Raw genomic sequence first — 26,663 nt, forward strand, 5'->3', positions numbered from 1 at the left:
GATGAACGGATACAACGCACGCACGGCCGATGCACAGGATGGATAGGATTCGGTGTTAAAAACCAAGGAAATTCTGATACATGTTACGACATAGATACAGAAACCTCAGAGCATTATGCTCAGGGAAACAAGTCAACCCAAAAGGGCAGATACGGCTTGATTCCACTAACATGAGGTCCTGAGGGTCCTCAGACTCAGAGGGAAAGCAGAAGGTGGTTGTTAGGGGTTCGAAGGAGGGGGGATGGGGCTTTGGTCTTATAGGTCAAAGTTTCAGTTTGGAAACATGAGAAAGTTCTGGAAAGTTCTGGTCATGGTTTCATGACAATCTAAATGTATTTAATGCCTCTGAACTGTACACTTAAAATGGTTAAAAGGTTGATTTTTATATTATGTATATTTATATCCTTAAGAAAATAAAATTTTTAAATAATTCTTTGAGCAATGAATCTGACCTAACATTGCTAAGTACATATATGAATATACCATGTGAATCTCACCATCATGTACATACACAAGCTAATAACTAAAAAAAGAACTCTATGTAAATAGCAGGAAATCAGTAGAGTAGAGGGAAGGGAATGAGTGGGAGGCGGAGAGGGGAAGGGTCCTACTGGGGACTACTTTAGAACAAATTATATTCTATGCTTTTATAATTATGTCAAAATGAATCATATTGTATGTATAACTAAAAAGAACCAATAAAGAAAGTTCTATACTAAGGGTCATTTTTTTCCACTTCTTAATTTTTCGTTTTAGATATAAGTGATAGTAGAGTGTTTTTGATGTATCATACACACATGGAACATAACTTATTCTAATTAGGATCCCATTCTTGTGGTTGCCCATGATGTGGAGTTTCTTGGTCTTCTATGCATATGTGAACATAGGAAAGTTATGTTCAATTCATTCTACTGTCTTTCCTATTCTCATTCCCCCACTTCCTTCATTCCCCTTTGTCCAATGGATTTCTATTCTCTGCTCCCCACCCCCACCCCACAAGAGTCATTTAAAAAGCACATTTGCATTGGTGCAACCACTGTGGAAAGCAGGGTGGAGATTCCTCAGAAAACTTGGAATGGAACCAGTCAAACCTTGGGATTTGACCCAGTCATTCCATTTCTAGGTTTACACCCAAAGGACTTAAAATCAGCATACTATAGTGACACAGCCACGTCAATGTTTATAGCAGCTCAATAGCTAAACTATGGAACCAACTTAGATGCCCTTCAACAGATGAATGGATAAAGAAAATGTGGTATATACACAATGGAATATTACTCAGCTTTGAGGAATAAAATTATGGCATTTGAAGATAAATGATGAAGCTGGAGAATATAATGCTAAGCTAAATAAGCCAAACCCAAAAAACCAAAGGCTGAATGTGTTCTCTGTAAGCAGATACTAATCCATAATGGAGGCTGGGGGGTGAGGAAGAATGAAGGAACTTTGGATTGTGCAGAGGGGAGTGAGGGATGGGAAGGCCAGTGGAACGAGATGGACTTTATTACCCTATATACATGACTGGGGTGACTCCACACCATGTTCAGCCAGAGGAAGGAGAAGCTGTGCTCCATTTGTGTACAAACTGTCAAAATTCATTCCATTGTCTTGTATAACTAACTAGAACAAATTAAAAGATAAAATCAAAAGTCAAAAAAAATTTTAAAACATAATTGCATTGAAGATTTGTTAATGTAATAATAGGTTTAAAGTAATTATGTGGTTGATCTAAGAGGAGGGTAAAGAGATCACAAGACAGAAGTCAAGGAGAGAGGTCAGATGAATGCACCAAGGAAGAGAGAATTACCTGCCAGGAAGGAGAAGGGTGAGGTAGCGGGGCAAAGTCTACGGTGGGAGTGTGAAGGAAGCCGGAGAAGACAGTAAAAACATTCTCATTCCTCATGCACGATGGATTTGGGAGACCCAGACTGGCTTGAGGTTCCAGTCATCCAGGTGGGATGTAAAGTCCCGGTAAGTCTGTCTCTTCCTTTCAGTGGCTTGGCTGTGTGGGTAGGCGTGTGCGACATGGAGCTGACGGGTGGACCTCAGGAGATGGATCGCTGGCTCTCTGGTCTGTAGGTCCTTGGCGGAGAGCTCAACATGTCAACCACAAGGCTTGGGAGCGCAAACCCTCTCCAATTCTCAGCCTCTCCTGGTGCTCAGATTCCTGACTCCACACCCTGGATCCTTGATCTGCATCCGGCTCCTTGGATTTGACAAATCCCTCTAAGGTAGACTTTGGGACTTAAAAGATCTTTGCTCAACCCACGAGACTCACTGGGGCCCCTGTAGTGAGAGACAGCTCCACCCGCTGATGCCCTTCCTGGAGAGGCAGAGGACAGCCTGGCCCCCAGGTGGTCCTGAGAGGAGACTCAGACACTGGGATGTTGGGATGCTGGATCCCACAGGGCACAGGGAGAGCACTGGCCCCTGCCACAAGCAAGCCTGGGAGCTGGGCTTCCAGATTGATCCCACATCACAGTGCTGGACCTTCAGACCCAGGAGCTCAGAGCAGGGCTAATCTGGAATCTTAACTCTACTGGGAAAAGTTCAGGCCGTCAGTGACTGTGGCTGCTCCCTGCCTCTTCCATACCCCTCTTCACTTTTAGTCCCCCAGCAGCCACCCTCCAGCCACGCTTGTACGTCTTTCTGTTCCACATTGGATGTGGTTGCCTATTCCCAGGGAATCTGACCCATTAACCTCTGGGTGACTGCCCTGGCCCAGGCTTTGCTGACTGTCCACAATGAATAAATAAACTTCAGCCAAGCCCTGTGCAGGTAGGAAAGATCGCTTGCTCTACTGAGTATCTCACTTGGCTTATGGGTCCCAAACTAAGCCTACACCTGTTGTCTGTTTAAAGAAAGGCCAGAGACCAATGCAGAGCAGCTGAGGTCACTCAAGAGAGACATCCTCTTAGGTCCCTCCTGCTTCTTCTATACTGGACACCCCACAAAGAGTATCCGCCTTCATAACTGAAATTGACTGCAAAACACACACAACACGCATGCGTTCATATGGAGGGACTTATTCTATAGATGAGAACACTGAGTGACAGAAAACGCAACTTTTCCAAGGTCATTCAGCTGTAAGTGGTAGAGCCAGGATTCAAACCCAGGAAGTTAGCCTGCGTTAGACGATGCAAAGCCTAAGGTAAAGCATTCGGCGTGGAAATCATAGGCGCTTGGTAAATGATAGTAGGATTAGTATTATCATCCCCTCCTAGCTTCAGCTCCTCGACTTTTTTTTTTTTTTTTGCTAAGTGACACTGGAAAAATGACTGTGGATAAGCTCATCTGGTGAATGGCCAGTTCCATAAGTGAGGGCTACAGAACCACACACAGGAATTCTAAGCACGTAGTCATTGGCATCCCGACATTTAACATTGGCTGCTTTGTCTAAAGATCCGTAGCTGATAATAATTTCTGATTCTGACACAAATTGCACCTCCTGTCCAGATGCTAGTTTGTAGTACTAACTAGTCTTTGGTCAGCAAGCGAGCCAGACCAGCGCCAGGCATCTAAATCATGTCACAAGGGTTTTTGTTTTTTGTTTTTCTATCTGCTGTTGCTTGCCTAGAAACTTGTGAATGGGACAAATTTGTATTTCTTCGTGGAACATGGAAGCCAGGAGAATGACAGCTACTGGCGTTGATGGTAGAAGTGGCGATCTAAAGCCATGACCACTCCCCGCTCAGTGGAGGAGTCTTGAGCAAATGTAGGAGTAGAAGGGCAGTCATCAGGGACTCTGATCTGTGCCTTCAACACGTCTACCCTAAGCTCCATGCAAAAGCTGGGAAGAAGACGATCAGGAGACCCAAGGGGACTGATGAACCACGGTTGCCTGCCGTGTCTGAGAACTTACCCCAGTCTGGGGACTCAAGGACCTGCTCTACCTTGGCACATGGCTTGGTGGGAGCCTGGATAGCAGTCGCCTTCCTTTCTTGTCCCCCCCCCCCAGGGAAGAAAGCAAATAGGAATATCAGAGACCATGGGGGCTCATGATGGAGCCAACTATTTCAACATGGGCTCTCTCTAGGCACAGCCCAAGAGCCAGCCCAGCCCTTCATAACCTCCCACACCTGCAAGGCAGCTTAGGCACCTGCTCCACAAGGGGCAGGTTCAAGTAGGAGCTCTCTGCACTTGGCCTCAGATTTCCTCAATGTTCTGTCCTCCTTTACCCTCTGCTCTCCCCTCCAGTGTTTTCTGCAGGTGACTCATCAGATCGCCATCTATCCTAGGTTGATATTTAACTTGCTGGGAGCCAACATTGGTGGCATTAAGAAAGAATGATGAGCTGAATGCAGCGGCCCACCCCTGTTAATCCGAGTGACTTGGGAGGCTAAGGCAGGAGGATCACAAGTTCGGGCCAGCCTCAGCAATTTTGCAAGACTCTCGTCTCAAAATAAAAAAGGCTGAGGATGTAGCTCAGGGGTAAAGCAACCCTGGGTTCAATCTTCAGTACAAAAGAAGGAGGAAGAAGAGGAGGGGAAGGAGAGGAAATGGTAAGAGAAAAGGCAAAACAAAGACAACTAGCGTCTTGTCTGAAAAGAAACATCCTGAAACTATTGACTAGCAGCCAGTTACGTTAAATATCTAATTAAAAGAGAACTGGAGCTTGTTTAAAAATTGAACACTCGAAACACTTGCCAATCAGAACAGGGTGAAGCTGGGGAGAGGGGTTGGCTGAGTAGCAGCAGCCAAGAAAATATTTACCAATCTCAGCAAAAATAAATGCACAGATTTTTGTTTTTAAGGAAATGCACATATGGCTATTTCCACCCCGCCCGGGGGAAATAGTTGATGTCTCTGGTGGAGGCCATGCAGGGAGCACAGAATGGGGGGGAGGCATCATTTATCAGGAAGTGGAAGGACACCCCCCAATGTTCCCAGCTGTGGGCCCTCTGAATTGAACAGGGAGGACGCTTTAAGTGGAATTCAATTCAGGGTTGCCAGATGAAATCCAGGACACTGGATTATCTTTTTTAATATAAGTAGGTCCCGAATGTTGTGTGGGACATACACTGAAAATTTATCTTTAGTTTCTCTGAAATTCAGATTTAACTGGGCATCTGGTAGTTTTATTTGTTAGATCTAGTGACCTTAAACCCCAAATATTCAAGGAACCCAGGGCTTGGGAGTGTAGCTGGGTGAAGAGCAGAATAGAAATCTGGACTGGTTCAAGTTCAGATTTGGTTACAAGGGAGCCAAATGAAAATCTGAGCCTGCTTTGTCATGTGGACCGCAGGGGAAATGACACTTGCTGTGTAGGGCTGTTGTGAGGCTTATTGGTGAAGTCATGAGGCACCTTTCGGCCACATTTTGTGTGCTCAGTACACAGCAGCCGTTATTGGTGGGCAGAGAGCCCGTGGCCAGGCGAGCAGCACACATATAAGTTAGCTCTTATCTCCAAAGAAAGAGGGGAGCTGACAGGTAGATGAAGCCATCACTTGCGGGGACCACTAGATGCCAAGCACTTTACCACATGGTCTCACTTAGGCCTCTGCAAACCTCACTGGACACGCATAACTATGTTCTTTTCCTGAGTGTGGAAGCTGAAGCTTGGAGTTTAACTATTTTACCTAATATCGTGATACCCCTGAGAAGCAGAGCGGAGGCCACACCTGCCCAGCTCTGAACCCTGCACCATTCTGTCATCTCCAGTTGGACTCCAGGCAGGTGGAAGGTTGCATGAATTCCATGAGATCATGTTTGCCGTGGAACTGGCCTCTCTGTAGCCTCTTCACTCCTGATGATTGGAGGATTTTTTTTTTCCAGTGGGAACATCCCTGTGGCCTCGTGCTGAAGGCAGGGGAAATGGGCGTTTTGCGTTTTAGAAGCTCACTTGATTGTCCAGCTCGCTGGCCTCACTGGTGAGAGTGGAAAGGAAGATGGTTGGCAGGAGGGCTGCCAAGCTCGAAAGGAAAGATCTGTCAGAGGGTAACACTTAGAGGTTGCTAAACTTCGAATGTGCCCCCCAAAGTTCATGTGATGAAAACTTGATCCCCAAAATCATATATTTATGGTGTTTGGAAGTGGAGTCTGTGGGAGGTCATGAGGATTAGAGGAGGTTCCAGGGTGGGGCTCCCAGGAGGGCACTAATGGCTGTATAGGAGGAGAAGACACCCACGTCTGCATGCCTGCCCTTCTGGCCATGTGATGCCCTCTCCAGTGGCAGGATGCAGAAAGAAGACCTCACTAGATGTCAAACATACGACAGTGCCTACTCTTGGACTGCCCAGCCTACAGAACCATGAGCCAAATAAACTGCTATTCTTTATAAATTACACAGTTTGGGCTATTCAGTTATAGCAATGAAATGGCCTAAAATAAAAATTAATGACCTTATTTATTTATTTATTTATTGGTCTGTACTAGGGATTGAATCTGGGAGTCCTCTACCCCTGAGCTACCTCCCTAGCTCTTTTCTTTTTATATTTCAGTACTAGGGATTGAACCCAGAAGTGCTTTACCACTGAGCCACATCCCCAGCCCTTTTCATTTTTTTTTTTTTTTTAAGACAGTGTCTTGCTAAGTTTCTGAGGCTGGCCTTGAACTTGTGATCCTCCTGCCAAGACACTGGGGTTATAGGCATGTGCCACTGTGCCCACCTAATACCACTTTTTAATAGCAACACAAAGGATACTGGTTGACATCCCACCCTGGAAGGAAGAAGCCCTCCTTTGAAGGAAGCCATGATGTGGGGAGAATATTACTAAGTGTTATTTCTTGCAGGATTGAAGACATCAGAGAGATTTGAGGAAAGACCGGAGAGTCAGTGTCATGCACCCTTGACGTGACATGTCAGCCATCCTGAGAATTGAACATATACAGTCTCAGTGATCCGCAGAACAGAGAAACATTCATCAATTATACTTAAAATGCTTTCTGCCACTGACTTGATTAGGTTGTCTAAAGTGTCAAAATGGGAAGACGTGGCCTCAGTCTGGCCAAGCCTTTTCAGTTTTGTGTTCCCTGTAAGACTCTACCTTCGAGTTCTTTTGTATTTTTAATTGATAGAATTGTCCTAGTATTTGGGGGGTCTTACTTAGACCCTATTGTTTTCCCCAATTTTTTGTACTGTGAGAAAACTCATAGAACAAAATTGCCACCCTAGCCATTTTGATATGCATAGTTTCATGAGGCTAAATATATTGATGATGTTATGCAATCGCCACCAGCTACTTTTGGGGCTCCTGAACCTTGTCCTTTTCCTTCTCTATGTTTTTAAAATCTCTTTCTCTTTCACTTTTTCTTTTTATCAGCAAAACTTGTCTGCGCTGGAGGGATCCCAGGCCTTACACTGATGGGGGTTGGTGTCTGAATGTCAGCTGGAGAGCTGTTTACATGCCTGTAGCCCCTGGGGGCTAATTTGCACAGAACACTTACCTAAACAGAGCTGGTTCCAAGCCCAGAGGCCCCAAGGACCTTTTCAGACCTCGCCAGCATGGTGCAGTCAGGGAGCTGAGGAGGACAGTTATTGCCGAAAGTCACTTTTCAGCTTCCAGAACCAAACTTTCTGGCTTGCTAACAAGCTTTCCCTGTGTTCACCAGCTGATTCAGTCTGAGATTTCTTGGGGCTGAGGCCCTCCCTGCAGAATGGTATTCTCCGCCAAGTATTTTTGTGCAAGGCAGATTCTGAGGCGCCTCTTGGACATGGTCTCAGCTCCCACTCGGGCCCTCTGTGAAGAGACACAGCGGGCACCCTGTCTGGGTTTACCAGAAGCTCCAGGGGCTGCCCCAAGGGGGCCAGAAGAAAGCTCATCTCCCCTTCCATCTCTCATTCCGAAGGCACTGAGGCCTTCACAACAGCACATGTTTGTTCCTTGGTGAAGGGACGGGGAGGAACCTGGATCTGTTCTGCTTTTCTGTGGGCATGACCTGTTGTCTAGGTCATGTTCCCCAAAGTGTGGCTGATATAAAAGGAGAACCATCTAGCACAGAGCACTGGCTGCGTCCTTGGGATGGGAGTGGTGGTGAGTGACGTTCGTGAGCAACATAGAGTGCATACATCCTCCATAAAGAGGTGACAATAATGGAGGTGACAGTGGTGCTGATGGTGATGGTGGTGGTGACAGTGGCTGTGATGATGGTAGCCATGTTTCAGTTGATTGTGGACGGGGTTGTGGGGAGGCTGAAGAGGAAGAGGAGGTCAAAGGAGGGGTGACAAAGGGAAGGGACATATTGCCATCATTATTGCTTTTAGTTTTGAGACCTCTTCTTAGCCTGAAAGAGAGCCCAAAGAGCATCTCCCTCCACTATTTTCCCCATTAAGGTGGACTGGACAGCACTTGAAAACATCAAGTTTGGGGGGACAATGGTAGAATCTGAGATTAAAAAAAAAAGTTATTTCTCACAAAATTTCCCAGGGTCAAGGTTGCTTGGAGAGAGTCTGATCATCTGTACATGTCATTATCTGTCAACTCACCTTGGCTGATGACTACTGTTCTTTGTATCCAACAATCGATCCAGGAGAAGAAGTCACATAGATGACAATTCCAATTCCAAGCTTGTCACTTTCTTGTAATGTGTGCTCTTTGAGCCTGACTTTGCTCATCTCTGAAATGGGAATAATGACACCTGCAAGTCCGGATCCAGCGAGACAGCGCCTGGCACGTAGTTTGCTCTGATGAAATGTCAGTTTTTTCGGTACTCACGCTGTTCCCAGGAGGGGGTCCACAGCAAGATCAGGATGTCCAAGGTAGTTTATGCCAGCTTTCTGCTTCTCTAGCAGGCACTTCCTGCCCTGAACATTTTTCATGAGCCACAGTTGTATTTATTAAGAATCCTTTTGATTCTTATGACTTAGGATAACAAAGCTGCAGACATCAGAACAAGAGAGAGACAGAGAGAGAGAGAGAGAGAGAGAGAGAGAGAGAGTTTAAACACTCAATTAGTTGTTGTTTTTTTCAGATGCTGCCCAACTGGGTTTTTTCCACTGAATGGGCTGATATTTTGGTTGACTTGACCATGTGAAATGATTCTATAACTTTTTTTTTTTTCCACACACCATCAGGATGTTTTCCTTGCTATCTGGCCCAAGTTCCTTTTGCTTATTATTATTCCATTACTCCTACTTGTGCCGTCTGGTACCTGAATAATCTAGAGTGTACCTCTTGAGTTTGTTCCTTTCAAATATTTATAAACTCTAGTCATGACTTCATGCAGTCAATCCTATACATATTTAATTTTTCCTTATAAACAAGTCCTAGTTTCCCTAAATCACTTATTTACTCTTCTGAAATCTTTCCAAAATCCTTCTAGCCTTAATAGGAAGAGATGCTCCTAAATGGATCCTTACAAAACAGGCTCTAAAAGGTAATTGTTCTGGAATCTGGGACATGCATTACCAGTTCAGATACCCAGCCCTCATCACCTATGGCTCTGACTCATGGGTCAAAGGTAGGGGTCCAGGAATGTGCATTTTAACAATCCCCACCTTCACTTATGACCTCCAGGTCATCTTGACATGGTGTCCCTAAATGACACTTTTGTAGGTACACTGTCATACCACAGCTGGCCTGGGATAGCACCACAGGAGCTGGTGGGTTTCTGCTTCCTAATCTGCAACTACCTTCAGGTTCATCTTCCCGAGATGGTATCAGAATGACCTTGATCAGAGTTGCAAGTGATCCCAATCCCTTTGGTCACATGCATTGTCTTGGTTCACTACAGCAGATGGCTACACAGACCTAGCAGAGAAGGAGAGACCTGTTCGGCTCCCAAAAAGTTGTACTCTTTCTCCAGCTCTTCAGTCTTCAAGTTCTAGGTTGGTGGTGGAGCAAGGATTGCAAAGGGCCACTTTCTCTGCCACCCCTATGCACCTAGAACTCTAGCAGTTTCACACCCTCTATGACTGCTCTTTGTATCTCTTTTTAATAAACTTGTTACCCAGTTAACAACAGTCATACTACTTCTTTGCATTTTTACAGCACTTTGTGGTTTACTAAATACCTGCCTCTCCACGATGTCATTTGGTCTTCATAATAGCTCGGTGAGGTAAGTAGGCCAGGTATCACCATGCCCATTGAAGGAAGGCACAGAGAACTTGGAACTTGCCCAGGGATTTATGAAAAGTAAATGGATAACTTCTCAGCCTTTTTTCCAAGTGTAGTATCTGTTACCAACACTTTAACAAGTAAGTGGATGTCACAGGACTTAAGGTAATTGTTCTGGAACCTGCGACCTGTGTTGCCACACCTCTGCCTTATGGTCATACTGTTCCAGCCACTTCGACTATTCAATGTATAGTCTTTGAATATCTCGAAGATTTACAATTAAAACATTTGCTCCATGAATGTATCCATTCCTTGACATAGCTGTTTGGAATGAGAAGGAAACATCCAAGTTGGGTTTTTTCACCTGACCTATAATTATCTCATTGATTCTGTCCACATTCATATAACACAGCTCTTTGTTTCTGTAAGTTGTAATTGGAAAGACAAACATAAAAGACAGTGGCAATCTATAGCATTGTGAAGAACACAACTATTGATCTCATAAGGTTCTTCCCACGAGTAAAGATTTATCATAGGGAACTTGTTGGCAAGAGAAGTAAAAAGGGGGGTAGCTAAACCTTAGATAAGGCCGAGTATAGTTTTCTCAGTCAATTGACGAATTATAAGTGTTTTTATGGGTAAATAATATTCCATCCTGTATATAGCCCATATTTTCTTTATCCACTCGTCTGTTGATGGACACAATAGCTGAGCCCTTACCTTGGCTCTTGTGAATGAACCTTTGTTTTATATATTTATTTATCTGTGGCGCTGAGGACCAAACTCATTGCCTTACACATGCTAGGCAAGCGCTCTGCTATGGAGCTCCTGTCCCAGCCCTCCCCCCCGCTTTTTTTTGGTGGTGCTAGGGATTGAACCCAGGACCTTGTGCATGCAAGGCAAGCACACTTCCAACTGAGCTATATCCCCAGCCTAAGTCCCAGCCCTTTATCTTGGCTATTGTGAATGTGGCTCCAATAAGCATTCATTTCCTTTGGGTATTTGCCCAGTCGTGGGACAGCTGGATCACCTGGCAGCTCTATTTCCAATCTTCTGAAGAACTCCATTCTGTTCTCCATTCATGGTTGTACTAATTTACGTTACCACCAATAGTGCGTAAGAGTTCTCTCTCTCTCTCTCTCTCTCTGCATCCTTGACGGCAATGTTATTATTTTACTTTGTTGATAATAGTCATTCTGGCTGGAGTTACATGATATCTATAGCTTTGATTTGTTGAAATCCTGTCATTTGCAGCAAAATGGGTAGAAGGAGAGGATACTATGTTAAGTGAAATAAGCCAGGCACCGAACAACAAACATCACGTGGATCCCGTAAAAGAAGAGTATAGAATCGTAACCACTAGAAACTAGGAAGGGAGAGAGGGGAGGGGGCAGAGGGAGGTGGGAAAATGGTACCAAAATATGGTCAGATAGGAGGAATAAGTTCTACCACTCTACAGCACAGCAAAGTGACTATAGTTCTCCACAACTTCTTATACATCTTATAAAAAACAAGAAGAGAGGAGTTTGGAAATTTCTGAACACCCAGAAATGAGAAATCCTTTGAGTTGGAAACGCTCATTATCCAGATCTGATCATTACACATTATATACATATGTCAAATTGCCACACTGCACCTCATAAGTATGTATAATTATTATGGGTGGATTAAAAGCAAAATCAAAAATATATTTATTGGATACCAGTTATATCCCAAGTCTACACATTAGATAATATTAGAAGAATAGAAAATGAATAGAAGCAAATCTAGGTGCTGAGTGGCTTTAAGTCTTGGCCTTGTTGCTCTTACCTCCATTTGTTTATTTATTCATTCACAGAATAAATATTTTATTGAGCACTTACTGTGAACCACACTCTGTGCAGGGCCCTGCGGCTACATCAGTGGACAAGACAGACTCAGCCCTGCATTGTGAACCTAACAGCCTAGAGGGGGATTCAGACAAGGACTCTGAGCAAGTGGTAAATTCTGCAGGACAGAAAGGCAGGCTGTTAGACTCGTACCTACAAGGGGCATCCAACCAGTCAGACTGAGGGACCCTTGCCAGGAAGCTGTATGTGCACACAGGCCCACTGCGTTTAAAGAATTGTGGGGTTTTTTTGGAGTAGCCAATCGGGAGTATGCTGAAGGCCTGTCTCCTGTTACCCCATGGCACCCCAAGGGTCCTAGGGAGTCATTGCTTAAAAACAGAATTGCCTCTGTATGAAACACTTTCGTCTCTTCCTCCCTCAGCTAGATTCTAGTGCCTACCTATCATCCCTAGCCCTTGCTAGGAGTGTGTGTTGGGAGTGTGTTAGATATTCCACCCTCCGTGTATTGTAACATCCTGTGAAAATCCTCTATTGTCATCCTTAGCCACTCTGTCCCTCAGACATCTCCCTCCTCAGACTTGGAGCACGTCCAGCTCAGGGCCTGTTTAATTTACCTCTGTTTTCTCTGCGCCAAGCAAATGGCTGCCACATAATAAGAATTGGATAAATGTTTGCCAAATGCACAAATGAATGAATGTCCCAGACTTCAATATCTGGTTGATCAGGAGGTGAGGAGCTGAGTATATGCAAATGAGACTATTTGCAAACAATTAAGCACAGGTCAGCATTTCAATATGTAAAATCATGTAGCCTCCCCTTCAAAATGTACAGCATGCCTCCTTCGCCCACCATACATAGTCCCCAGGGGTAAGTGTGTGTCTATGCTGTGTAGGCTTACTTTTCTCCAACAGAAGAAGTCTCGCTGGGCATCATGAAGGGTGTCACTCCACCCTACCACAGCAAAATGGAAACCCTTTGGGAGTGACTATGGGTAGGGTTCCTTAGAAGTACAGGTCAAGGAGGAAAGTTTCCATCCAAAAGTTTCTCATATCACAAGTTCACAGCCAGCCACAGCAACTTAGCGAGGCCCTAAGCAACTTAGTGAGACCCTGTCTCCAAATAAAAAATGAAAGGGCTGAGAATGTGGCTCAGTGGTTCAGTGCCTGTGTTCAATCCCCAATACAAAAAAATAAAAATAAAATAAAATAAAACCTGCTTAGTTGCTGAGGTTAAAAACACAGGGTTAGAATCAGGGTGAATTGAGTGTGGCCAGTTCAAACGAGTGCCAGTCAGATTCTATCTTTATTTAAATTTTTGAGCATTTGCTCATCATTTTTTTTTTTGCATTCATTTTTTTAAAAAAATAGAGATAGCCCCCAATTTATGATGGGTTGATTTACAATTTTTCAACTTTTCAACCATGGGAAAGTGATATGCATTCAGTAGAAAGTGTCCTCTGAATTCTGAATTTCCCTCATTTCTGGGGCTGGTGCTACATACTACCAGACTCTCTGCAGTGCTGGACACAGCAACATGGATACCACCGCTCCTCCACAGTGCACTGTGAGGCTAAGCTAGGATGTTGGGCAGGCTAGATGCATTCTGTGTCTTTTTGACTTATGATCTGCTCAACATATGCTTCAAGGAATATCGACAATATCATTCATTTTGAGTATTTAAGTTCCCAAGGACACAGGAAACAACTCGGAAAAATCCTCACCCAGTTTCCCCCTCTCTGGTCTGAATTTACTCAGCAATTCTTCTCCAGCTTCTTCCAAAGCCTAACCCTAATTCCCACTTGCAATCCTGCTATGGATGAGCCTTACCCACGCACTCCCTCTGATGGACGGCTGCTGCGAGCTTTAAAAACAGACACAGCACTCGTGAGCGTGTGCATGGGTTGTATTTCCCAGCTGGACATCTTCAGAAGCTGGGACATTATTTTTTCTCTCCAGTATGTCAGACTGTGGTCCCTGAGCTCATGGAGGACAAGGTCCTGTGGTGAGGCCATTATTTATTTCCCTTGCCTTTGCTGATAGCATGAGATCAGCTAAGTGACGATGGCAGATCTCCAAGACCTGAGCACAGAACAGCTAGGGGCTCGGTGATGGGAAACAGTAAATTGTGGGAGGTGTTTGTCATCTCACCAACAGGAGCCATGCTTTTCTGGGAAATGCACGAAGTCCTGAATACTAGAGTGCCTAATGGGTTTTGAGGCCCAAGTAAGTGTGTATGGATAGGTGCCAGGAGAGAGCAAATCATTTCAACCACAGCCTCCTCGATGCATATCTGAGATCCCCATTGAGAATGGCTGGAAAGGTTTCATGATTTAGATGTGGGAGGCGCTGGGAAGGCCAACCTCCATGCTCCCCAGGAGGCATTGCCTATGATATAACCTTCATCAAACAACAGGATGCATGCTTTCCCTAGACCATCTCAGGGACTCCTTACCATAACACTGTGGTGTTGGTGTTTATGACACCCATATTTTAAAGATGGAGAAAGTGTGACATAGGGATCATGTACCTATCAAGAGGTGGGGCAAAATCTAAACTCAGTTTTTTCTAATTCCAAAGCACATGTTCTTAACTACCCCACTCTCTAGGCATCAGAGCTCTTGGACACCAGGTATCCCTAGCTGGAAAGCACCTTTCATCCATTTCTACATCCATTCAAGATTCAAAGAGTATCTAGTGATATCTAGAGTGAGTATCTAGGACCTTTGCTAGGCCCTGGGCTTCACTGATGGAAGAGACATGGACCCTGCTCTCATGGAAGTTGGAAGAGAATAAAAGAGGACCAGGGTCTAGAATGAATCCGAGTATCACTTGGGGTGGCCTGGCCAGGAACAAGTGGGTTCTGAAACTCAGCTCATATTCCACGGAGCTAAGTGCCCATCGAGCTGCATTCTGTGAGGAAGCAATTGTTTGTTTTCCCAAAGTGTTAAAGGTCTATTTGGGGTGCCTACCTCCCTTCCCCATTGGTACTCTGAAAGGCACAACCTGTGGTGCTTCCAGGAGTCTACCCCAGGGCAGATTCTGAATAGTGAAGGAAGTCAAACAGCAAGTCCAAGAAACTGCAGTCTGTCCCTTTAACCCCAGTCAATGAGGTTTGCATCCAATTTCAGGGAATCCTGGTCAATTAACCATGATTTAAATTAATGTCTCTCAGCAAAGGGCCTGAATAAGTAAAATTTCCCGTGATTCCCAAAGATACCCTATCTCAGCAGAGAGTGAGGCTTTTGTGTGTGTGCCTTCTGCCCGTGACCATCAGACCCCAGAGAATCTACAGGGAAGGGTTTGGAGGACACTTATTGAAGGAAAAAAGGATAAGGAAAATTTGAGGTGACATCAAGCCCTGCGCTACAATTAGGGGAAGAACTTCCCCATTAACAGAAACAGAGACTTAAGGAACTCTTTGGAAAGAGGGACGAGTCCTTCACGTGCGCTCACTTTCAAGTTACGAACACATTGGCTTCTGTTTGCAGAGCCTTCGTGTATGAGGGCGGCACTGTGTGAAAATGGTATGAAAGCCCTAACCAAGTTCCCTTTTTATAGATGAGGACATTGATCCCCAGAAAAACCAAATAATGTGGCTTGGGACACATAGCTAAGAAGTGGCAGTGCTAGAGAGTGGCAAAGGTGAGTCCTCTTTATTCAAAGGACATGTGATCAACTTGCAATCTAGCTTAGATGTCCTGAGCCCTAAGATAAAGATAAAGGAAGTAAGATAAGGGAAATGAGGCCAAGAAATAGCAAGGCAGGTGGAAAGAAGGGGAAGAAAGATGCGAAGGTAGTGGAGGGCAGATCCTAGCAATTTCTGTTAGGTAATAAAGAAAAAAAATCTCCTGCAACCAGCCATGGATGAGCTCATCCATCTCGGCATCTAAAGCAGAAAGGTTTTGCATTCTCATTCAGTCCCTCATTTTTCAGCTGAGGAAATTGATACAGGAGACATCTAGTGGCTTCTCCAAGGTCCCTCAGGCTGTCACAGAAGCAGAGCCATGGCCAGGCCCCTGGTCTCCTGGCACACGGGCCTGATAATTTCCACCACACCACATCATGGAGATTATTAACCTCAGTGACGATGGTGCTATTAACAGCTGCAGTCACCGTCCAGTTATTTAGCACATGCCACCCCGGGAGCCATCTTAGCTTTGTGACTCGAAGGGTACGCTGCCCTGATCATGTGAGCCTCAGAGGAATGGAAAATTCCAGGCCGGTGAACAACACACCCTCCAGGTATCCTTCTTCAGCAGCCCTGCCTTCAGAGGCTCCCAGGCCCTTTTGTCCCACCACCAGTTAATATTTCACTTTGGTGAGACTTCAGGGAACAAAGAACACAGAGCTGGCCTTGAGGGGCCAAAGGTAGGCAGACCATGGTTCCTGATGCAGCTGTAAATAAGAACAGTGCAAATGTACTTTGGATAAAAACGCAGCTCAGCCTCCCCAGGAACAGCTGGGGAAGCTATTCATAGGGTGGTATGCTATTTGCGACCGTCAGCCTGGCATTTGAATTAGGCTCACCTAACTGTGCTGCCTTCCCCGCAGATGTGACTCACGATCCTCATTTCCCGAGTAAGGAGTGGCCAGGGGCAAAGGAGAATGCTTCTCAAGGCTAGCCCAGGGAGACATGGGGGCCAGGAGTGCCATTTCCAAGGAGGCCTTCTACCCCTGGCGGGGAGGGCGCGGAGGACAGAGAAAGCTCCTTTGGTAGTAATATCAGCCTGATCTCCCTCTGGGTTTCTCCCTGGACCCTTCCTAATGTCCCCTTCATCTTTGCCATTGTCAAGCACAGGGACATTCCACAACCCTTCCCCACTGGTGGCTCAGCTCGCCTCTCAATCCTGAGGACTGGGAAAGGCCAATCCCAGCACCATGGGAAGGTCAGTCCCAGAGGTCACAGTGCCCTTCACACCACCTGCTTTCTGACCACCATTCTGCAGAGCTCACACTGGAACGGAAGACCAAGGGAGCACGTGAGATGCATTGGAGTGATTCTTACCCATAATTAGCTTGTCCACCTGTGAACATCCTGTGGTCCTGCCTCCTGGGGAATCCTGTGTGATCCTGGCCTGGTCGTGAGCCAAGGACACATCAGAAGCAGGGCCTATTGTGGTCCTAAGTGGCCTGGGGGGCCAGGCCCTCATCTAAGGATCCCTACAGGTGGAGGGGTCCCAGGACCTGCCTAGAGAGTCAGCCTCCACTCCACAGCCAGCCCCATGCTTCATATCAGCCTCAGGCCCGCGAGAAAAACTCCAGCTGTATGTCAAAAAGCAAAGTGACCTTGGGAGTCCATCAGACCCAGGCATTAGGAAAGGGCAAAATCTTTCTCCCGAGGTGACTTTCCTTCATGGCTCTGGATCCCTCTCCCTGGCCCCCTGCCCACCATGTTGCTGGAAGCTGCAGTCAAAGGGGTCTCTGTACACCGAGAAAATACTGAGCTGTGATCTGGTGGCTTACATCAGGGAAGGCTTAGCTCCCTGGGCCAACCACAAGCCTCCTGAGGAGACACGCTCTGCCTGTATCTCTGCACCCCCACACGGCAACCCCCAGCCATGAAAGCAAGGACTTTGTGTGTCCTTGACACCTGAGCTGGCCTTTTGGCTACTCGATTGCTCTGGGCAGAGAGGAAACTCTGATCTCTGCATTTCTGAAGGGCTTAGTGCTGACTTTGACACAGGGTATGCATGTAGTGGTGTTGTTAATTCGAATCGTCCGATTTCAGTAAAGAACTTTCTAAATGAGTCAACCTTACATTAATGGGCCCGTGAGGGTATATGCTATAGATACATGAAACTGATACCAATTTCACCTTCAAGACACTAGCAACCTTTAAAAATAATATTTCTTAAAAAATATTTCTTAAAAATATTTCTTCTTCCTGAGCAAAAATGATCCATGTATGGGGGATTTGGCACATGAGCTGGTCTTCTTAGCAGAAGGGATCAGTTTCCTGCTAAATCTTTGTTATTCCACTCCCTACTACGTACCAGGCACTTACTATGTGCTGATTATTCAAAGAAAAACAAGGTGCTGCCTGGGTTGAAGCCGGTTTCTCAAGGGGCTCGTTACACTGGATCAAAACTGTTTTAGAAACACGGCCTTGAGCTCTGTAAGAGACAGGCAGCAGCAGATAAATCTTCCCTGATGTAGGACGGGAGGGCAAGGCTAGAGGAGGTTTCCCGGAGGAAAGGACATTTGAAGGATGGAAAGATCCATACGGACAATGGAGTCTTCTCGGCTGGAGAATAGTAATGAAAACATCCCACGTCAGCCGCACTTTGGGAAAGGAAAGATCCCCCGCTCTCACTGTGGCATGATAGCAGACCAAGGTCAGGGTGACAATTTTGGCCAGGGAAGGGGGCATTTGCTTCTAAGTCAGCTTGTCCCAAGGGCTCTTCCTGCCTGAAAATAGCTGCCCGGATTCATTTCTCCTATCAGTCCCAGAGGCCACAGACGGGGAAACAGGCTCTGTCCACGTGCAGAGCAGAGCTGTATCTGGAAAGTTGGGCTATAACACAGGGGACAGCCTTGGGCACTGGCAAGAGGCCAGGCCTAACCACACCTCCGAGTCCTACCAGCTAAGTTTGGACAGACCCTCTCTGGTTGTTTCCACGTCATGTGACTGAAAGCCTTATCATAATAACAGCTGTAAAAATGCCAAACTTTAACCTTATTAAAGTCACACTGTTCTGGTTTGGCAACCCTAATGGGATTTTGCAACTCAGAATCCTCAGTCAGAGTTCTTGAACGGCCCAAGGTCTCCTGGGCCTGCCATGGGGGCCTTCAGAGAGGGGAGCCCACCCACAGTCCCACCCCACCCCGGGTCCATCCACCGCCCGTTCTCAGGGTGGCCACCACAAACGCCTCCTATTTGTTACTCATGGAAATGGAGAGAGTTCCACTGTCCTAGACCCCAAGGAGGGTGCCTGAGGGTCCCCGCAGCACTCCCCAGCTGACACGGTCTTTTCCTCTGGATGAATGAAGCACAGTGGAACTTGTAGCTGTTGTTGTGATGATTAATATGTCAAATCGATATCACGGGAAACGAAAGCAGGAGAGTGATGGCGGGGGTGGGGGGGGGGGGAGAAGGAAAGGAGAGAGAGAAAGCCAAGCCGAAGAAGGAAAAGGGGAAAGAACAAGGGAAGGGCAGAGAGGTGGGGAGGGTGGCCACACTCGCCCCAACGGGGCTGCATCAAACAGGCCAGAGGGCTGTGGGGGTGTCTCCTGCCCAAGGTCACCTTGGTGGGAAGGTGGTTTAGTCAGTTGCTGAGGAGAAGTCTCCCGGGAGCCAGTTAGTAACAGAAGTTTCTGGATGCTGGGGAGTCATGGACCTGACATATTTGAGGAAATGTGTTTTTTCCCCCCAGAATAAAATGCACGAAAAGACCGTTTTGCATCCGGTGTTAGGAAGTTCACTAAGTCCCTAGACCTCCGTAAAAGAACAAAAACAAAAAAACCTTGTGTTCATCTGATGGTGTTTCCGCAGCTGGGACTGTGTCACCTCTGTTAGCACCACCTCTGCAACGTGATGCCTTTCCGAAACAAGTTTGGGAAGGTGACAATGGCGTCAGCCACAGCACGCTTCCGCTCTGCTGAGCCTCTGCTCTGTCTTATGAGACCTGACCCTCCCGGCCACCTACAGGCCCACCCCGAAGTAGCTTCTGGGAGAAGGTCCCCTTGCCGACTCCAGGCAGTGTAGGTGGCCTATGTGAAGTCTGTCTGTGCTGTGCGAGAATGCGCTCCGGGGTCATGATATCATTCCACAGATGGTCCAAGGGATGCCTGGTCAAAATGCCTAGGGGAAAGACATTTGCAGTGCAAAGGAATCCTTCAAAACCAAGGCTCCACCCTCCAGCTAATTATTTCTATAGGGTTGTATTAGAAGTTCTCATTTTCTTTATAATCAGAAACTGGCTCAACGTAAACATCATTGACTATGGAAATCTCTTGTCACTTTCAACAGGGTCTGGATTTCCTCTCCTCTTTCTTGGTCTAATCCAAACAAGGTGACAGGCCAGCGTAATCAAACTTTACTAAAGCCCCTCTACTCTCCTGTGGATTGTTATACATGTTGCTTCTCAAATGCAGAAGGGGAAAATCAGGTTCTGTAGGGCCTTCCAAAGGTTACATTATCTCTGGATGGGAAATGGAACGATGATAAACCATGAAGACTGGTTTATATGGTCAGCAGAGGAAAAAGTCTGTTGATAAATCTTACTTTTAGTTATATTTTTAAACGTTTAATTTTGAGATAATTACAATGGTACAAAACAAATGGCAAAAAAAAAAAATCTGAGAGGATAACAGCATCTAAAAGGTGGAAACTAAAATTGCCACAAATAAATGAGTGGACAAACAGAATATGGTGCATACATACTACGGGATGTTGTTCAGTCTTAAAAAGGAAGGAAATTCTGATGGATGAACCCCTCAGACATTCAGCTAAGGGAGACAATCCAGTCATAAATCAACAAATATTGTATGATGTCATTTATATGAGATATCTAGAATAGTCAAATTCAAAGAAATGGAAAGTAGAATGGTGGTTTTCAGGGGTTGGGGGAGAGAGATTAGGGAGTTTTTTAATGGGTTTGGAGTTTCAGTGTGGGATGATAAAAAGTTCTAGAGGTGGAAGGTCAAGTCTATTGTACCATAATGTAAAGTAATAAATCCCACCTGTTAGTCAGCTTTCCATTACTGTGACAAAATACTAGAAAGAATCAACTTATAAGGCAGAAAGTCTTATTTGGGCTCCCAGACTTCAGAGGTCTTAGTCCATGATCACTGGTTCCATTGCTTTTGGACCTGTGTAAGGAGCACATGGTGAAGGAAACAGATAAACTCAAGGCGGCCAGGAATCAAAGAGAGAAACAGTCAGGGGCCCAAGTCCCCATGTCCCCTTCAAGGGCACACCCTTAGTCACCTAAATTCCTAAATGTTCCACCACCTCCCAATAGCACTCCAAGCCTTCAACACATGGCTTCTATGGAATACTTAAGATCCAAGTTTTAGCTCCACCAAACTGTGTATGTAAAAAATAATTAAAATGGTAAAATTTATGTTACAGGTATTTTACCACCATAAAAATGGTACAAGGAAGTCCCCACACACTCTTCACCCTGCCACCTTGTATAATGATAGTGCACTATCAAAACCAGGAAATTGATATTGGTACAATTCAAAGCTAATTTGGGCTACCAGTTTTACAGGTACTCATGTATGTGTGTGTGTGTGTGTGTGTGTGGCTTTATACAATTTTATCACCTATGCAGCAGTGCATAACCACATTCAAGATCCCTAATTGCTTCATCACCACAGGGTTTCCTAGTACTGGTCTTCCATGGCCTTACCCAGTCTTTCCTCACAATCCCTAATTCCTGTCACTAATGGGGTTCTTCATCTCCAGAATCTCTGCATTTCAAGAATGCAACAGAGCTGGGTGTAGTGGCCCATGCTTGTAATCCCAGCGGCTCAGGAGCCTGAGGCAGGAGGATCATGAATTGGACAGCAGCCTCAGCAACTTAGTGAGAAGGTGTCTTAAAAAAAAAAAAAAAGGACTGGGGATGTGGCTTAGTGGTAGAGTACCCCTGGGTTCAATTCCCCATACCAAAAACAAACAAACAAACAAACAAAACTAACAACCAAGAGAATGAAATCCTACAAAGGAGGCATATCAGGTGGGGACATATCGGGTGAGTTCGACACTGGGATCAGATTAGAGCTTAACTTCATTTTGTGATATAAAACCAGTAAGAGTATTCAGTTTGGTGACTGGTGGGTTTTGTAGCAGCTCTCCTTATACCTTTTGCCTTTAAAAATCAAGTTTGTTTCATTCACAGATTGTTTTGTAAAGAGACATTATTTCATAGAATTTAATGTAGAAAACAAACAAAAAATGGAATCCTACAATATGTAGCATGCAATCTTTCGAGACTGGCTCTTTTCATTCAGCATAGTCACCTTCAGATCCACCCAAATTTTTGCAAATATCAACCCTTTGTTCCTTTTTATTGTTAACTGGTAATCAATGACTTGGATGTAAATTTCCAATTATACCCTTTCATGAAAAATTAACTAAGGAACTCTTCAGTTGTCTGTCTACATTAAGACCATTGCTCAACTCCAGTGTAGCCACAACAGGAGTGACCGTCCCATGGGCTCACCAGCATATCCTGAACTCCACTCACCTCCCAGAAGCCTTTGTTGAGCCACAGGCTATGTCTCCTTGAAGAAAAATGTCCTACAGGGCAAGCTCTCCTGCCATCCTGCCCACTGATGTCATCTTGGGGATCCCAGTGGACAGGGAGTGTGATATGATGGGATTTCTTGGTCCACAGAAATGGAACACTCTCCACTCTCCTCCTGTGCACCCCAGGAGGTCTCAAGAGGACAGGCAGGTGGGACCTCTTTAGGAAAGCAGGTAAACGCCAAGAACCATTGTTTTAAATAGGATGTTGTTTCCAATTCTCAGAAGGGAGAGTGACTATTTCCACCACTCACTATCATCTAAAGCATCCCTGTCGCCCTCAGTGAAGCATGAACTCCAGCCCCTGAGCCGAGCATAGTGCCTGCCACCACCACCTCCCCCCCCCCAACCCGCCAATGTGTGGTGTTGTTGAAGGAGAGGGGCCAAGTTGCAGGGGACAGTTCACAAAGGCTGACCAAATCAGGGCAGCAAGGTTTCATTTTACACTATTTTCAAAAGCTGCTCCATCAGCTGTTTGACAAAGGTGGGGGTCAGAGTACATGAGTGGAACAATAAAATAGTCATCTTCTTCCTCCTCCTCTTTTCCAAATGTGACAGCCCTCCCTCGCTCCAAGGTGCGTCTCCCAGACTGGAAAGAACTCCATGTTCTGGGTGGGGTGGGGCTTCTTACTGAAAAGCAGGTGTTTGGAGAGGTGAAAAGGGCTGGCTGGGTGGAGTTGGAGCTGGAGATGGAAGTGAGGTAGTTCAGGGAGGCTCCTCAGCCACCTAGAAATGAAGGAGCAGAATTAAAGTCCTTCATCCCCTCCCAAGAATAAGGACAGAGGTTCTTACAGCCTTTCTCTTAGTCTCCCTTTCTTGCAAGCATACCTACCCTTTGACCCTTTGCCAGGGGCAATCTGAAAGGTTTATATTTCTAGTCAAATAGATGGAAACCCAGAGAGGCCACCACCCAACATCCTTGTCACTGCCCTGAGGCCCCAGATCCTGGGACTTTACCCAACAGCTTGGTAATTCCTTCTCCGAGGAGAATCAGGGGGTGTGGCCAGAACTAACCTGGAAAACATGCAGTTGTAGAAGAGATGCTATGCAAACCTAAGGGTTTGCTCACTGCCCCCGAAGGATCCTGAAGGTGACTGACTGCTCACAGGTGGACGAGGTGCATCATTTGCTGTGGGAATCATTGCATGGCTCCATAAGGGGTGGGTGAGGAGCCGGCACCAGCGCCTCCTCCGTGTGCGCTTCACACCGTCCAGGGTTCCTTGCAGGAACTTACTGAGATGCCAGGTGCTATGGCCTCTTCCAACTCTGGAGATGGAGTAAAGGTCCTTCTCTGACACCAACAAAGATCAAAGCTTTGGAGGTTTTGTCCTGGACTTAAGTAACCCAGGGTACCATACATTCTATCCAGAATTTGGTTTCCTCTGCAAACTCTATTTCACAAACTCGGTATTTCGTCAATTAATTCAGTATTCATTGACCATTATCTGGTGGCCAAAAGTAGTTCCAACTTCTGAACTTTGTTCTTCAGGGTGAAAAACTGCACTTCTTAGAAAAAAAAAAAGAAATTCACCAGGTCTTTAGAATCTCTGTCGACACCTTGTGGGTTAATGAAGGCTCAGAAAATCCAAATGTTAGCCAGGAGACTGGAGTCAGCAGGATTTCACCTGCATAGTCAATTTTTACCTAGAATAGTGCTCTGCCTGCATTAACTTGTCACCAGTGGAGTGAAAATATGAACCTAGGGATATGATAAAGTTTGACATGAGGAGTTGTCCGTATACAGAAGATTCAAAACAGAAAGTCCACAAGAAGTCTCTCTCTCTCTCTCTCTCTCTCTCTTTTTCCCTTGGTACTGGAGCTTGAACCCAGGGCTTCTGAGCATCTAAGACAAAGGCTGTGCCACTGAGCTACATCCCCAGCCCCAAGAGTCTGTTTCAAATATCCATTAACTCCTTCCTAACGGGCTGACAGAAGAGCTGACACCTGCCATGTGGAACATTCGAGGTCTATTCCTGAGCCCCTGGTTGTCATCAGTAAGAGCTATCACCATCCCCTCCAAGCTGTGGAGATTTTTCTCCTGGACTTAAATGACCCAGGGCTTCTGTACATTCTATCTAGGATGATCTCTCCTCTTCCTTCAAATCAAAGCTTCCGTGTTCCCCTCTCCCAGTGGCTTCTCGGACCACTTGCTCTTCTTGACCAGGAGGAGGACCGGCCTGAGCAAAGACTCCTGGGCAGGAGGGAGCCTGGCATTCCTAGGGATTGGCGGAAGGCCAGGATGATAGTGAAAAGTACAATGAGATAAAGTTGGAGAGCAGGTAAGGACAGCCGGCGCGGAAGCTGCTGCCCTTTCTCCCAACATCCTGAGCAGGGAAGAAGAATTTGCAAATTTCTTATACGTGCCTTTGCTTATCAGAGCTTTGTGCCCTCACTGAAGCCATGGCGCTGAGTTTGATTGCCCTGAGTGAGGCACTGTTTACAGAAGGAACCATCCAGAGGGATCAGTAGTGACATCAGCAGACAAGTCATGTCACACTGGGGTTTGAGCTACAGAAGGACAGAAGAATGTACAAGTTCCTGCTGGGAGCCTTGGTGCCAAATGGCTCCAGGGAAACTCAGGCTTCTTGGGGCCACTTCAACCCTACTCCTCTACTCCCTGGTGGCTGAAGATCCTCTGGTCTGCCGATCCCCTCCTCTGGCCTGCCCTCTCCACCTGCACCCCCGCCTTCCCTCTGTCAGAGGCTCCACCCTTCCCAGGAACACAGAGTTCTCTGGCCCTGGACTCTGGGAGGGCCTGGACCGTGTCAGGATGTGCTGAGGCAGGTGGGGCGTGCCAGGGAAGGGGAGGAAGGTCAAAGATGGCAAGTGAAGGGGACCAACGAAGAGACGGTTGTAGGGGCTTCCCCTCACACGTGTGGGCTCTTCCTCTGACACAAAGCAAAGGATGCAGATTATGAAATGGAATGAAATCGCATCGTGTCTCTAGAGTTGGGCCAGCCCTTATAAATCCACCTGACCTCACTTTGGCCAGCTCCAGGCCTGCAGGTGCAGGCCCGTGTGCCAGGCAGGGAGAGGACACAGACTGGATGAGGAGGTGAGGTGGCCAACCAGCCTGTTTGCTAGGGACAGGGATTTCCCCGGACATGGGACTTTCAGTACTAAAATCAGCACAGCCCTGGACAAACTGGAACAGTAGGTCATCCTCGCAGGAACTGACCACCCCAGAGAGACATTAGAGAAAGTTAGTACAGCACCAGAGGCTGGTGGGCACTGGCGGGTAGGAATGAAAGCTTTCCCTCCTTAGGACTGGAAAGGCCATTCCTGGCACTCAGGCCTCTCCTTGACAGGAGCGCTGGGTGCCTGATGGCAACCTGGCTGAGCATAAGCCTTTAGGATGGGCAAAGGGTTTTGTGGAGATTGTGCTGTCCCTACTGTTAGCTAAGGTTATTCTCATTCTATCAACTGCCAGAGCCTGTCCACTGGGCTCCCCGTAGGCAAAGGTCAGCTAAGGACAGGCTGATTAGCTTGCCCCTCAGGGCCTTTCTCTTGGTGACACAGCCTCTGGCTCAGAACAAAGGCCCCTCATTTTGCAGAAGCACTGATTGTTAACCGTGAGAGTGCTGTCCCCTGCTGGCCACAGGGCTGTGTTCAGGGAAAAGCTTAGCTGCCCCACTGTTACAGCCTCCTGGAGAGCCCTGGACCACACCTCCACCAAAAAGAAGCTGAGGACCCCCTGAAAGGTATACTGTGAAGGACACTACTTTCCAGTGCCAGAACTCTCGGGCCAGCCCTGGGCTTCTAGAATTCCAGTCCCAGTGCTGCACTGGAGCTGGCTGTACTGAAGTCAATTATTAAATATTCAGGAATTTTACAAGCTGCATTGTCAGCTTGGAATTAGTCACGGTGGGAGTATTTACACCATGAAAATTGGCAACTGCTGCAGATTCGAGTTTTTCTTAACGTCCAAAGCCCTCTAGCCCATTAGTCAGCACACTACTGTAATGACCCATCAAACTTAAAAAGAGGCAGCCAGGTACAGTGGCCCATGCCTATAATCCCAGAGGCTTGAGAGACTGAGGCAGGAGGATCATGAGTTCAAAGCCAGCCTCAGCAACTGGGTGAGACCCTGTCTCTAAATATGAAAAGGGACTAGGGATGTGGCACAGTGGTTGAGTACACCTGGGTTCAATCCCCAGTACAAAACAAAAGAAAGCAATAGTGCACATGCTTAGCATATGTGAGGCCCTGGGTTCCATCTCCAGCAAGAAAAAAATATCTTAAAATATTGTCATGTGGAAGACAAAAATTACCAGCCTGTTAGTAAGGGTGTTTTCAGATAAATCACCAAGTATGTGATTGATTCACAGAGAAGAGATGCATTCTGATAACAGGGAGATGATATACATTTTAATAAGAGGGAAGTTGTGAGGAAGGAAATTTCTTAAACTTCTTAAGATCAGCTCACGTGTAGTTGAGGGCACTGTTTGAGTAACAGCTCTTGTGCTTGCTAATGGTATGCCAATAGGCAAATTCCTTCACCTCTTTAGCTCCCAGGTTTCCTGTCTGCAAGCAGAGGTAATACGAGTAGTAGTGGTCCAGTTTGTAAGTTCATAAAGGGCAAGAATCA

At 46.2% G+C, this 26,663-nt stretch overlaps 1 long non-coding RNA gene across 2 annotated transcripts; it reads right to left on the reverse strand.

The window, feature by feature from the left end:
- Positions 1–17,379: 17,379 nt before the first annotated feature.
- On the reverse strand, positions 17,380–26,113 carry LOC125620180. Of its 2 annotated transcripts, XR_007351778.1 has the most exons (4): positions 23,987–26,109; positions 23,090–23,881; positions 22,017–22,801; positions 17,380–20,634 (listed from the first exon to the last, which is right to left on the reverse strand). It is a non-coding gene; the product is annotated as an uncharacterized LOC125620180 (long non-coding RNA). The 2 variants fall into 2 exon arrangements; XR_007351777.1 differs by lacking the exon at positions 17,380–20,634 and having other exon boundaries at positions 21,684–22,801; positions 23,987–26,113.
- Between the last annotated feature and the right edge of the window lie 550 nt (positions 26,114–26,663).

The sequence above is a fragment of the Marmota marmota genome, unplaced genomic scaffold (assembly GCF_001458135.2).
Source record: "Marmota marmota marmota unplaced genomic scaffold, marMar, whole genome shotgun sequence".
NCBI classification, from domain to species: domain Eukaryota; kingdom Metazoa; phylum Chordata; class Mammalia; order Rodentia; family Sciuridae; genus Marmota; species Marmota marmota.